The sequence below is a fragment of the Macrobrachium nipponense genome, chromosome 43 (assembly GCF_015104395.2).
Source record: "Macrobrachium nipponense isolate FS-2020 chromosome 43, ASM1510439v2, whole genome shotgun sequence".
NCBI lineage: Eukaryota > Metazoa > Arthropoda > Malacostraca > Decapoda > Palaemonidae > Macrobrachium > Macrobrachium nipponense.
Genome location: NC_061104.1, coordinates 26,522,979 through 26,535,478, shown reverse-complemented (window position 1 = coordinate 26,535,478; position 12,500 = coordinate 26,522,979).

Sequence of the window (12,500 nt, the reverse complement as noted above, 5' to 3'; positions counted from 1 at the left end):
GACCAGACAGACAGACATGCTGCTTTAGCGGCCGACCTTTCAAGCCAGACCGAAGTCAATATCCGTTGAGAAGGAAAGTGACCTTGTCGTCAAGGACGCTCATTGGATACTTTGTACATTTTGACCCCCGACCTCTTCCCTCCTTCCTCCCACCTCTTAGTCACTCTTTCTCCATATTCCTTCTTATCTCGTCCCTCTCTCTGATATGTGTGTGTGTGTGTGTGTATGAAGTGGTCAAGTGGACATCACCCTTCTCATAAGGCCATTACCCTTCTGTAATACATTTTTCGTTGTCTATAATGGCGAGACCCAGAGGGCTTGGCTAACCTGCACAAGATAATTTTGGAATGTAACGTCACGTTGTTTGTGCCGAAGTTCACAGGGCCACACTAGTCCCCTAATCCCCATAATATCATAGTATATTGGCACTAGGCCGGCTTCATATGAGTCAGTCACCTCCAACTTTCCAATAAATATCTCAAGAAGCGTTGCTTTGTGTTTGCGGCAGTGAGTGACATTGAGGCCTGAAGAGCCAGTGGAATAATAACGAAATAAAGCACTTCGTAATGGCCACCTCGTAATTACGGCAGTCGGACCCTTGGATCATGATGACCAGGCCAAACTGATCATTTTTGGATTGCGGTGAGCTTTCCAAAGGCCTTTCACTTTACACGTTCAACTTAAATGTCAGTTTCCTTGACCGTTATATTAACCCCGGTAGAGTTTCGTCTTGTATTGGCTTCATTTGAACTGATGATTTGCCCGTGGACTGAATGAACGGACTGAAGTGATTGCCCAAAGTCTAGAAACAGTAAAGTTTTCAGTTGACGAGCTGGCTGCTCTCTTGTTTGGGTACCTGTAAGTTTGCTTGGCATATGCAGCTTCGTATGCTCCAAGAGGGAGGTCTTTTAATATTTCAGCTATTTTTGCTAGTTATATAGGTTCTTTTGCGACAGATAACTGAAAGTATTACGGCAGGCCGGACCAAATATATTAGGTCCAGCGGAAGTAAATGGTCCTGATTCAGGACTATAATTGCTTGACCTTTTTTCGATCATATTTTAGTAGGTCATATATATATATATATATATATATATATATATTATATATATATATATATATATATATATATGTGTGTGTTGTGTGTGTGTGTGTGTGTGTGTGTGTGTGTGTGTCGTGGTCTGTCTGTGAGAGAGAGAGAGAGAGAGAGAGAGAGAGAGAGAGAGAGAGATGATGATGAAGATGATATATGAACTAGCAAGGGATAAGTACAGAACTGTCGAGACTAACATTAAACTCTCTGAATAGCCGATTAACAAAATCTGTACTAACAATTGCCCAGTTTTCGTATCTTTGTCCGGGTAGATAGCTCTATATATATATATATATATATATTATATATATATATATATATATATATATATATATATATATATATTATATGTATATATATAAACACATATAAATATATATGCATATATTTATGTATATTTATTATATATATATATATATATGTGTGTATTAATATAATATATAATATATTAATATATAATATATTTAATAATAATAATTATATATAATATACATATATAATATAATATATGCATATATTTATGATATATATTATATTATATATATATACATACATATATATATAGATATATATATATATATATATATATATATATGCATATATTTGTCATGTGTAAATCATGTGTAAATGCACGCGTTCACGTTTCGTAACTTTTACTCTTTGGATGAGCGATTGCCTGTAATTGGCTTAATTAAATTTACGTATAATTGATATGAGAGAAAGCAAATGTCATGGATGCATTGTCAGGCGAAGGTAATTGGTGTTGTTACATTCAATTATTTTCTGTTACATTGATTTACCCGTGTAGCAAATGTTTCGTCGTTGGCAAATGTCTCTGCCAGAGTCTTTTTAAGCTTTGGTCTTTTTTGGTTTCTGTTTTACACGGTTTATTCAATATTGTTTTATATTCCACGGGTATTTATTAAACGAGTGTATTTTGCTTTGTTTGAATTATACCCGATATCACTTTTTTTCATGTTTTAATAAGTACAATTTCATGTCACATTCTTGAGAAATGATTTAAGGTTTGATTAATCATCATTTTCTTATTTTATTACTGTGCATGGTTTTACCATTGTTAAAAATTTTGGAGTGTGAAATTCTCTGTTTATAGATAGCTGTCCATTTTGATCTTACAACGCGCTCTCTCTCTCTCTCTCTCTCTCTCTCTCTCTCTCTCTCTCTCTAAGCTTTATTTTAAATGTTTACCCGGTCGACACAAACACACAAAGATTATGTATATGTGTGTGTGTGTGTATTATATATATTTACAAATGTATATATATGAATTTATGTATGTGTGTGTGCAGATGTGCCATAAGGAAAATGAACACTGGCTAGAAAACCTGACTGTCCTTATATCTAAGACGTCTTCTTCTTGGCCAGGGCTGATAAATAATATTATAAATTAACAATATATAATATTATATATATATATATATGTGTGTGTGTGGTGTGTGTGATTATATATATACACATATATTTATATATATATATATATATATATATATATATATATATATATATATATATATATATATATATATGCGCGAAAGTGACAGTACAAACGAGCATAAACACGTTCGAAACCAAATATTCACACCTGACGTGTTGGCAAAAAGAGGGAGGGGAGAAGTAGTAAACTTGTTAGTCTGTGAGGCCAGTACTCTATTTACTAATCTATTTATCTATATTGGGGGTTGGGGGGGGGGCCTCACACCTTTTCTCTCCCCCCCATGTCAACACACACTGTCAAAATCTTTGAATTTTACACATTTCTTTTGAAAGTGATGCCCTGATTAATATTCATATTACAAAAGATTTCTTTTATAAATCTAGACGCGATTATGTTTCTTTCCAGTATGTTTTTGAAGTAAACTACCTTTCTTGCTCCTGAACATGTGACTGGTATACATTTTTATGCTGTTATATTCTCTTTTTCCAATGGCTTTCCAGTTGGTTTTCCAGTTTGACATATATAAATGTTGGCGCTGGACTTACATACAGGTATCTTATGCAAATCTTTTAGTGCTGTTGGGAGAGCTCTGCATTTCATAAGTATTTATTTCATCGAATTATTGTTCTTAAATCCCATATTAACTTCAGATATTCAGTAGATAGGGATATCTGTGAAATTATTATATTATATTATATTATATTATTATATATTATTATATATTAATTATTATATTATATTATATTATATTATATTATATTATATTATATATTGTAGTACATGCAGGTTTTTAATAATAAAAAGTCAATTTTTCCTCTCTTGTTTCGTTGACTAATATGTAGATTCAGGATATTTTAATATCTTGCCTTAATTCCAACTCGTATTCATTTCAGTATCAGTGTATTCACGGCTACATTTATGTACTGCTCTTAATATCATGGTCGTAAATTCTGTTTGACCAGAATAAAAATGTACGTGCACAGAAAATTGGTAGATTGTCTGTGCACAACGTATTTAAACCCATTACAACTGTGTATTCGGCAGTCCAAAAAGGATAGGCGCCACCATCATATTTCATTTCCACAGAGAATTTTATTAATGGAACCAATTCATTTGATTAACTAAAGAAAGTATTCACATTTTACGTCAACATTTCTGAACTATATTACATTTCGTGGAAGGATTTTATTTAATATTTTGTTAATAGTCTGCATTCAGTCAATTCTGTATACAAATTGCTCAAAACTGAAGATAAAGTGTTACCCATAGCCATACTCTCATTTTGAAAGTGAAATTTTCCACCGAGGTTTTGAAAGTCAAATTCCCCTTTGAATTCCAGTTTACATGCATTTACATATATTTTAATAATATCTACTGAAGTGCTCTTGGAAATTGGTATATCCATCAGTCAGATCTCGAAAGTATTAGATGAAAAGTTATAACAGTTCACCAATTGGTACCGTTGGGAATAATAATTCTACATGAAAAACTCGCAAGCCATGATTCACAATTAATGTGTAGTACATTATTTAATTGATTAGCTGAGTCAGCATTGTCCTTTTCTAATAACAGAGCTGATAACTGGCCTCTCGGGGACATTTTTATGAAGTTTTATTACTCCTTATAAATACGGAAAACGTTGGAGAGCTCACACACATCTTTTCTTATCAGGTTTTTATTTAATTTTAATCGTTCTTTATTGTAGAGAGAGAGAGAGAGAGAGATTGTGTTATTGAGACTGTCCATATTTAAGATGTGACAAGAGACTTGGTGTAGATGTATATAGTAGATGGCAGATCACTTTATTGCATTCTTGATCGGGAAAAATGATGCCCTTATATTGTATTTTCTGAAGATCTGCTGTAGGGTAGTCAGAGAGAGAGAAAAAGAGAGAGAGAGAGAGAGAGAGGGTCATAGCGTTTGCTGGAGACAAGAAAAGGGGCCTAGGACAAGTAACCTCTCCGATAGAGACTTGCTGAGGAAAGACAATCTTACTATACTATAATAGGCGTTATATATATGTCCGTCCGGCCGTCTGTCATTCAATCACGGACAAACGGCTGGTCCGATGGGAATGAAACTTGGCAGGGTTATAGTGGGGACCCCTAAGATGGTTTATAATGGGGTTTCATCCTACCTTTCCGAAGGGGATGGGGGTGAGATTCCCTGAAACGGAGCTGGGTCTGCCCGTGAAACGGGACTGGTTATGACCGTAGACTTATTTACTTTACGAATTTATCATACATAATAGTTAAAAAACACTAGCGAGTCACTTAGATAAAACAGCAGATTAATATGCTCTTAGTAAGGATTGGTAAATTGCTAGTATGTATAATATATTTATGTATTATAGTATATATATATATATATATATATTATATAATATATATATATATATATTATTATTATATATATTATATTATTTGTATTTTATAATTGTAATATAGCCTATATATATATGTGTGTGTAATATATACACATATAGATATTATACCTACACACACACACACACACACACACACACATATATATTATATATATATATATATATATATATATATAATATATATATATATATATATATATATAAATTCCCTCGGGAAAACTTATTCGTCCCTTGCTGGGGTGTCATCCTCATTGTGACCTAGGCTCACACCAAACTCACGAGATCTTCGCAGGTTTCAAATTAATTTTTAAACATTTTTTCATTAGGTCGCTATCTCTTCGCCCCAAAAATCCGTTTATTTTTATTTCTGGTCATTAACCTTTTGTTATTCCTTGCGCGTAATTATCACAGTGTTTTTACATATGCTTAATATTAACTTTTTATTTCATGAAAGGTCATAAAAAGTGCTGCGTTTTGTTTTTGTAATCAAATATTTTTCATCATAAATGTCAAGTATTATATTGAATGGTTCTTTTTTCCTATCGGATATTGTATTCGACGTGAAGAGTCATAAGTGACTATCACTCTGTGTAGATTTGCAATACATTTTTATCATTGAAAGTGTCAAGTATCATACTGAATCACTTCTTTATTACATTTTTTACCGCGAAAGGTCATGAATATCACATTGCCTTTTTATTGTGTGAAAATTAATTTTAGTGTAAAATGCCTTTTTATTTAATGTTTCTAACAGCTTCAAAAGAGTCCTCTGGAATATTTTTAACTGAGAAAGTATCGGGCGTCTTATTGGAAATTTAATGTTTTTTTTTTTTTAATTAATGTTTCCATTAATTTTTCCAACATGGAGTCAAAAGTATCATGGCTTACAATATTATTATTATTATTATTATTATTATTATTATTATTATTATTATTATTATTATTATTATTATTATTATTATCAATGTTTTGCCGTGAGTTTTATCACGAAAGTCTCAAGTATCATATTTTCTAGTTCATTATTTTTTGTTAGATTGTTATAACATGGAAAGTAAAATTTTATTCGAATAAAAACATGAAATACTCAATATAAATGTTGGCTGGAGTTGATCATCTTCCACGGTTGCGAAAACTTATATTATTTAGAAACATTAGTTGGGCAATGATAACCTGTGACATTCCACGATAAAACTCAGTGGAAAACATTAAATATGCAACATGATGTTATTCATTCTCTTATGACCCAAATCTGTGTAAGTAAATGCGTCTTGTATTGAAATAATATAAACGAAAGAATTTTCCCTCCCTTTCCTTCCCTTCCAGGTCTCCACTCTCGTCCCCTCCTGACCTGCTTTGACCCTTTGAGAATGAAACGAATTTTTATGAGATTTTGTCTCGAGAAAATAATTGGAATCGGATTCCGTAAATCTTGAATGACGAGATTATTATTATTAAGTCGATTGCTCTCTTGAAATACTAAAAAAAATAATTAATGTCTGATCTTTCACTGGAGATCACAAGCATTAATTTCAGGGGCACGCCAGCTGTAATAATGGGAAAGTCAGTTTTTCCTCTGTTTTGCGTCATGTTTTAAATTGCTTCGTTCTTTTTAATCACGTTTTTTGTTTTTTCTTCCTTTCCAGGTTGGTTATTGGAAAATCACTCGATGGCAAGAGGTTATGGTCGGTATGCTTTGAATTTTGTTTCTTTACGTCGTGGTGGGATGTGATATTCATGTATTGTGGTGCTACTGTATCTAATATATATATATAAGTATAATATTATATATATATATATATATATATATATATATATATATACAATATAAATTTCTTGTGTTATGGTCCTAGCAGCCTTCTGAGACCCACTTATATTAGGGCATTTGAAGCCAAAGAGTATTCATTATTCTGTATGTTCTGAATTGCCTAATGTAGCCATGTAAATTTATTAGCTTTGCAGTGGGGATTTTTCTTACCTGTATTGGCCACTATGTCGACTGGTAGGCGGGGTTATGCCCATGGTTAAGCCACACCCCTTTAGTATGTTAAGAGTTGCCCAGTGTCTCCTGGCAAATTGTTAGCTTGGCTGTTGTTGTTTTATCACCCATTGGCAACTCTATTGAGCAGTGGGTGGGGCTTGTGTCTTGGGTTAGAAAAGCTTTTTATTCTCTGGCATTTTGGAATGTTTCATGATGTTGCGCAGTGACATTCTCATATGCATGAATTTTTTTTATATATCATTTAAATGCTAGTTTGAAATTCAGTTTCCATTTAGCAAATATTCAGTGTGACGTTAGGCATTATAATAGTTGGTAATTTGTTAATATTCGCCTAAGTTTCAAAGTACTTATTAGTTGGCAATTTATTTATTTTTAGAAAAGACTTATATCTTTGTATTTAATCTTACGTGGCGTAGGGATGATAAATGATAAAGTATTTCATTCAAGATTTTTCGTTTTACTATTTCTTGTGATACGTTGCGACATCTAATTTTTCAAATGGTGGTTAATGATGTTCTTGGCAATGGTGTGTATTTAGAAATCGGTCGATCTACTTTTCAGATAAAACCCTCCTTTATTCTAAGCTTGGTTCTCCTGCTTGATATAAATAAATTATATAATTAGATTTGAAGTGTTTGAAAACAATTTGTCACGTTTTAGTTTACTGATGGAATTATTCATTAATAACCAAATAGTAGGGTAGTTATATGGATGAAGATCACTATTTTGGCAGTGGTGCCGACAGTGGTAATGTACATGATAAGGGCTGTTATGCGAGAGGCAGTTTAGGCTTTTAGGATAATTCTAGAAGTAGCAACGGTTTTCGAGTATAAGCTGTGATGATAAAGCAGCAGTAATAGCAGTTATGTATATAAAAAATAGCAGCCGATGCTGCTAGTAGGTTATTTATATATGTCAGTCATCCTTGACTCTGGATTGACGCACTGTCACTGAAAAAAATTCACCATGAGAGAGAGAGAGAGAGAGAGAGAGAGAGAGAGAGAGAGAGAGAGAGAGAGAGAAAACGTACCCGAATGGGTTACTGCACTCTCGTTTAATCCTTTATATTTGTTTAACCTAATTGGGTATTCTCCTTTTTCCTGTGCAATGTCAATGGATCGTCTCATACGCCTTTAAAGTTTGATTTGATCTTGTCCCTCGTCTCTCAAAGGCCATTTTTTTCTTTATGGGATTGATACTCCGTCTGTCAGTCAATCTGTCTTTCTGTCTAATGGCAGTTTTTATGAAAGTGGTAGTTTTTTTTTTATCTTTTCAGATATGTTTTTTAAAGGTGAGAGTTCATTTCTATCACGTACACGTCTACAATGTGATGGTGGGGCGCAGGTGGCAAGGAGATAATATGCCTCATATTGATCATTCCATCTACAGTTTAAGAATATAGGATTTTCCGTATCACGTTTATTTCCTTGTCTGACTATTCCCCACCCCTTCCCCCCCTCTCCCCCCACCCCCAGCTTTTTTCTTGCACTGACGATGATTGAATAGGATAGCAGTGCCGGGTTCTGAATATAATTTTTTTTTTTTTTCCTCGTCGTTACTTTTTTCGTTTATTCTTCCGCACATTCACCGCCTTTCCTTCCCCCTTATTGTTTTCTTATTCTTCTTTCTTCTTTCGCAGTGCCTCATATTTTTCCCTTTTCGTCTCTAGACAATCATTTCTCTGGGCATCGTGCGATCTCGCTCTATCTCCCCAAACCGTCGGCGGGCACGCACACCTACGCCTCCAGATTAAGAACAAGACGGTGGAGCATCAACACGTGATTTGTACTATCTTTAGAAAGAGATGGTGCTGGTGTGTGTTCTCTGCGTGAGTACTAATGTATATGTTCATGTATGTATGTATGTATACTATGTATATGTACACGTACTCAGATATATATATATATATATATATATATTTTCTATATATATATAATATATATATATATATATCACCACACAACACCATATTATATATACACACAATATTTGTGTGTGAAATTTTCTTTGCAAATAGTGATGCTTCATATGAAATTATGTAGCCACCAATACCATGCTCCTCCCAGGTCTACTGAAACGAGGATGAATTTACTGCACAAGTATGAACATTCCTCAGCTTCACAAAGACTATTTTTACCTGTTCTGTTAACCATCCCACTCTCTCAATGAAAGCCATTCCACGCACATTTCCGAGTGTAGTAATTCATGTCAAACCGTAACCTTCTTCTTCCTTGTAGAGAGAGGGACACAGCTGTTCATTTATTCTTTTGGAAAAATACTCTCATCCTGACTTACCTTACTCACACGGGTCAGCGGCTTCGTTTATAAAATTCCAGCTATTCCTTACGCTTTCCCTTCCATTCCTGTTAACCCTTCAACTTGGCAACATTCGCCTCTCCCTTCCATCTGTTGTTTAAGATCTGAAGATCTTCACAATCGCCAACGTCATGTTCACAGGAGTGCATCCGCTATAGGACATGATCTCTGCGCATCCACCTTTTGATATATAATTTATTTGCTAATTAACAAATCTGTTCTACCTATTCTACAACTCAACTGCAATGGTTTCTGATTATAATTCATGTTTTCGTTTTCCTAAAAATTTTTTTATTCTGTTATCATATTATCTTCGTGGTTACTATTTATGCTGTTGTGGCTGTTAATTCCTCTTACCCGCTGGATAGAACATTACTGAGCTCTCATTTTTGTCTTTTTGAACAAAGTTGTTCAGTATTGGCAGGACGGTTATCGATATTGTATTTGTATAGTGATCACTATTTACTGTTTCGCATTTCATCCTCCTTTGCAAAATATTTCTACATTAATCGAATTCTCGCTAGATTTTAAAAGCAAACTTTGGGTCACATACGAGTCCTAACATCTCTGTCGATCCACACAAAAAAATCATATATCATAATTTAAGTTCAACCAATGAAAGGAAACGTTAAAATGGTGGGATAGGAATAGTAAGGAAGGGGGAGAAGGGTTGGGTGAATGGATGGGAGAAGAAATGGGATAGGGACGGATTTTGGAAGGTGGGTTGAAGCCAAGAAGAGTAAAGGAGAGGCTGATGTGTCTTCTAGTGCTGTTACCGCTGTATTGATCACCTGCCATAGAGAGAGAGAGAGTGAGAGAGAGAGAGAGAGAGAGAGAGAGTCAGGTTATAGAGAAAGAGAGGGAGAATCACTTGAGAGAGTGAGTGTGGGTGTGGGTGTGTGTATTTGTGTGTTTGTGCGTTTGTATCTAGCTAGCTAGGAAGAGCGTACGTATGTATTGTGTGTATATATCAGCTTAGACAGTGGGAGAACATGTGCGTATAGTTTCGCGCAGAGAAATGGGGGGAGAGAGAGAAAGGTGTGTGTATGTGTTTGTGTGTGTGTATGTATTAGATTGCATAGTGAGAGAGCTGAATTTGATAAATATGCAGGAAGGGCGTGAGTGTTTATCAAACTTCGTAGGAGGAGATATGTGTGGATGTATGTTAAGGTTGTACAGTGAGTGTGCGCGTGTGTATATATGTATATATTTATAATACGGTGCACACACTCTGAAGCTATATATATATATGATATATATATATATATATATATATATATATATATATATATATACTATACATATACATATATATAACATGTGAATTGTGCGTGTGTTTGCTAGGAGCAAAAAGAGAAAGAAGATTGAGCGTGTGTATGAGATGACGAGGAGTGTGTTTGTGTGTGTATATGTCTAGGTGCAGAATAGTTGTATAATGTATGGTATGTGTATGTGTATTTTACGCACGGAAAAAAATTGAAAGCTCTCATTAGTGTGTGTGTGTGTGTGTAAGTGTGCCATGTATGGAAGATGAGAGACAGAAAACAGTGTTGAGGGGTTGGGAGGAAGGTTTTTTTTTTTTGGGGGGGGGAGGGTGGGGAAGGAGGCTTCCGCATCCCAACCTTAATTATCCCTCAAGAAAAAAAATTGGATTTTGGTAATTAATTTACTCCGGCGGGCATTTGATTGGTGATGTAATTTTGTGATGGAAGATAACTTGATGGAGGCTGAGGACGATGTGCATAACGGCGGAAGTAGGCTGTTAAAACCAGCGCGCACTCACGCACGCCCCCCCCCCCCCCTCACCCTCTCTCTCTCTCTCTCTCTCTCTCTCTCTCTCTCTCTCTCTCTCTCTCTTTTGGCGTTGCGTGGGAGGGTGGGGCGGGTTTTTAGTTGATTTTGTAATCATTTCTTTTAACTTTGTTCTTCGCGTGTGTTCTTCAAAATAGTTACTAATTTGTTCTGGGATATTTGTATTTCTTATAACTATATATCGTGTGGCTTTATAATAGATATTATATATATATATATGATATATATATATATATATATATACATATAGGTATTAATATATATATATTATATATATATAATATTAATAATTATAATTTATATATATATATATATATTTTTAAATTGCATTAGTGTGCAACTCGATTAAGCATGATTTTAAAATCCTTTTTTCTCTACTTTGTAGTGCTTGGTGTACAGTACACACACACACACACACACACATTTAATTATATGTGTGTGTATATATATGTATAATATGTATATATGAATGGAGAGAGAGAGAGAGAGAGTACTATTGTCAGCGTAATCTTTTGTTTCTGGGAAGTTGAGTGGGAAGAACGTAGAGTCATCTAGAGAAAGTCTTCTTACCTCTCTCTCTTCTCTCTCTCTCTCTCTCCAAAATCTGAGGATTTCCCCCTTTCACCTTTTCCTCGCTTTCCCTCTCCCCCAATTACATTTAACACTTTTCCTTCCTCTTCCCCCCCCCCCCTTTCCCCTTCCCACCTTTTCCTTTCTGTGTCTTCTACCTATTTCATTCCACTGTACTTCTACTAGTTGAAGCCTTCATCCTCTTTCTCCTTATTTACGCCTCCACTTTCTCCTCCTTTCCACCATGTTGGCTTCTTCCGATTCTCTCTGATACCTTCTTTACTACCTTCCTTTCCCCCTTCACACTTCTCTTCTTCGTTTTATCTACCCCTTTCTTCCGCCCTTAACCCCTTTATCCTTCCCCCTCTCCTTCGATTCCTACTCTTAACATCCTGCCCCTCCTCCTCCTCCTCCTCCTCGACCTCAACCCTTTTTAGCTCCCTCCCATCCCATACCTTCCCCTCAACAATGTTATCGCGGGCCCCCATCCTTTTGCCTCAACCTGTGTCACGGTAGGACCCACCTGCCTTCGGCCGCCTCCCGTCCCATTGTGCTACTGTCGAAGACACGCTCCAGATCTTTGGACAGAAAATGCGATGCGTTGTTGTCCTTGTAATGTCTCCACGGTAGATTATATATTAGTTCTGGTTCTTGCTGCTGGTGCTGGTGGCGGTGGTTTTACCTTCAACGTTACTATTATCATTATTATTTGTCGTCGATTGGTAGTAGCATACTTCTTCATTCTGAAGTTTAATACACATAAGGTTATTACATATATCTATATATACACATTCACACACACTTATATGGGTATGTATGTATTCTATATATATATATATATATCTATATATAATATATATATGTGTGT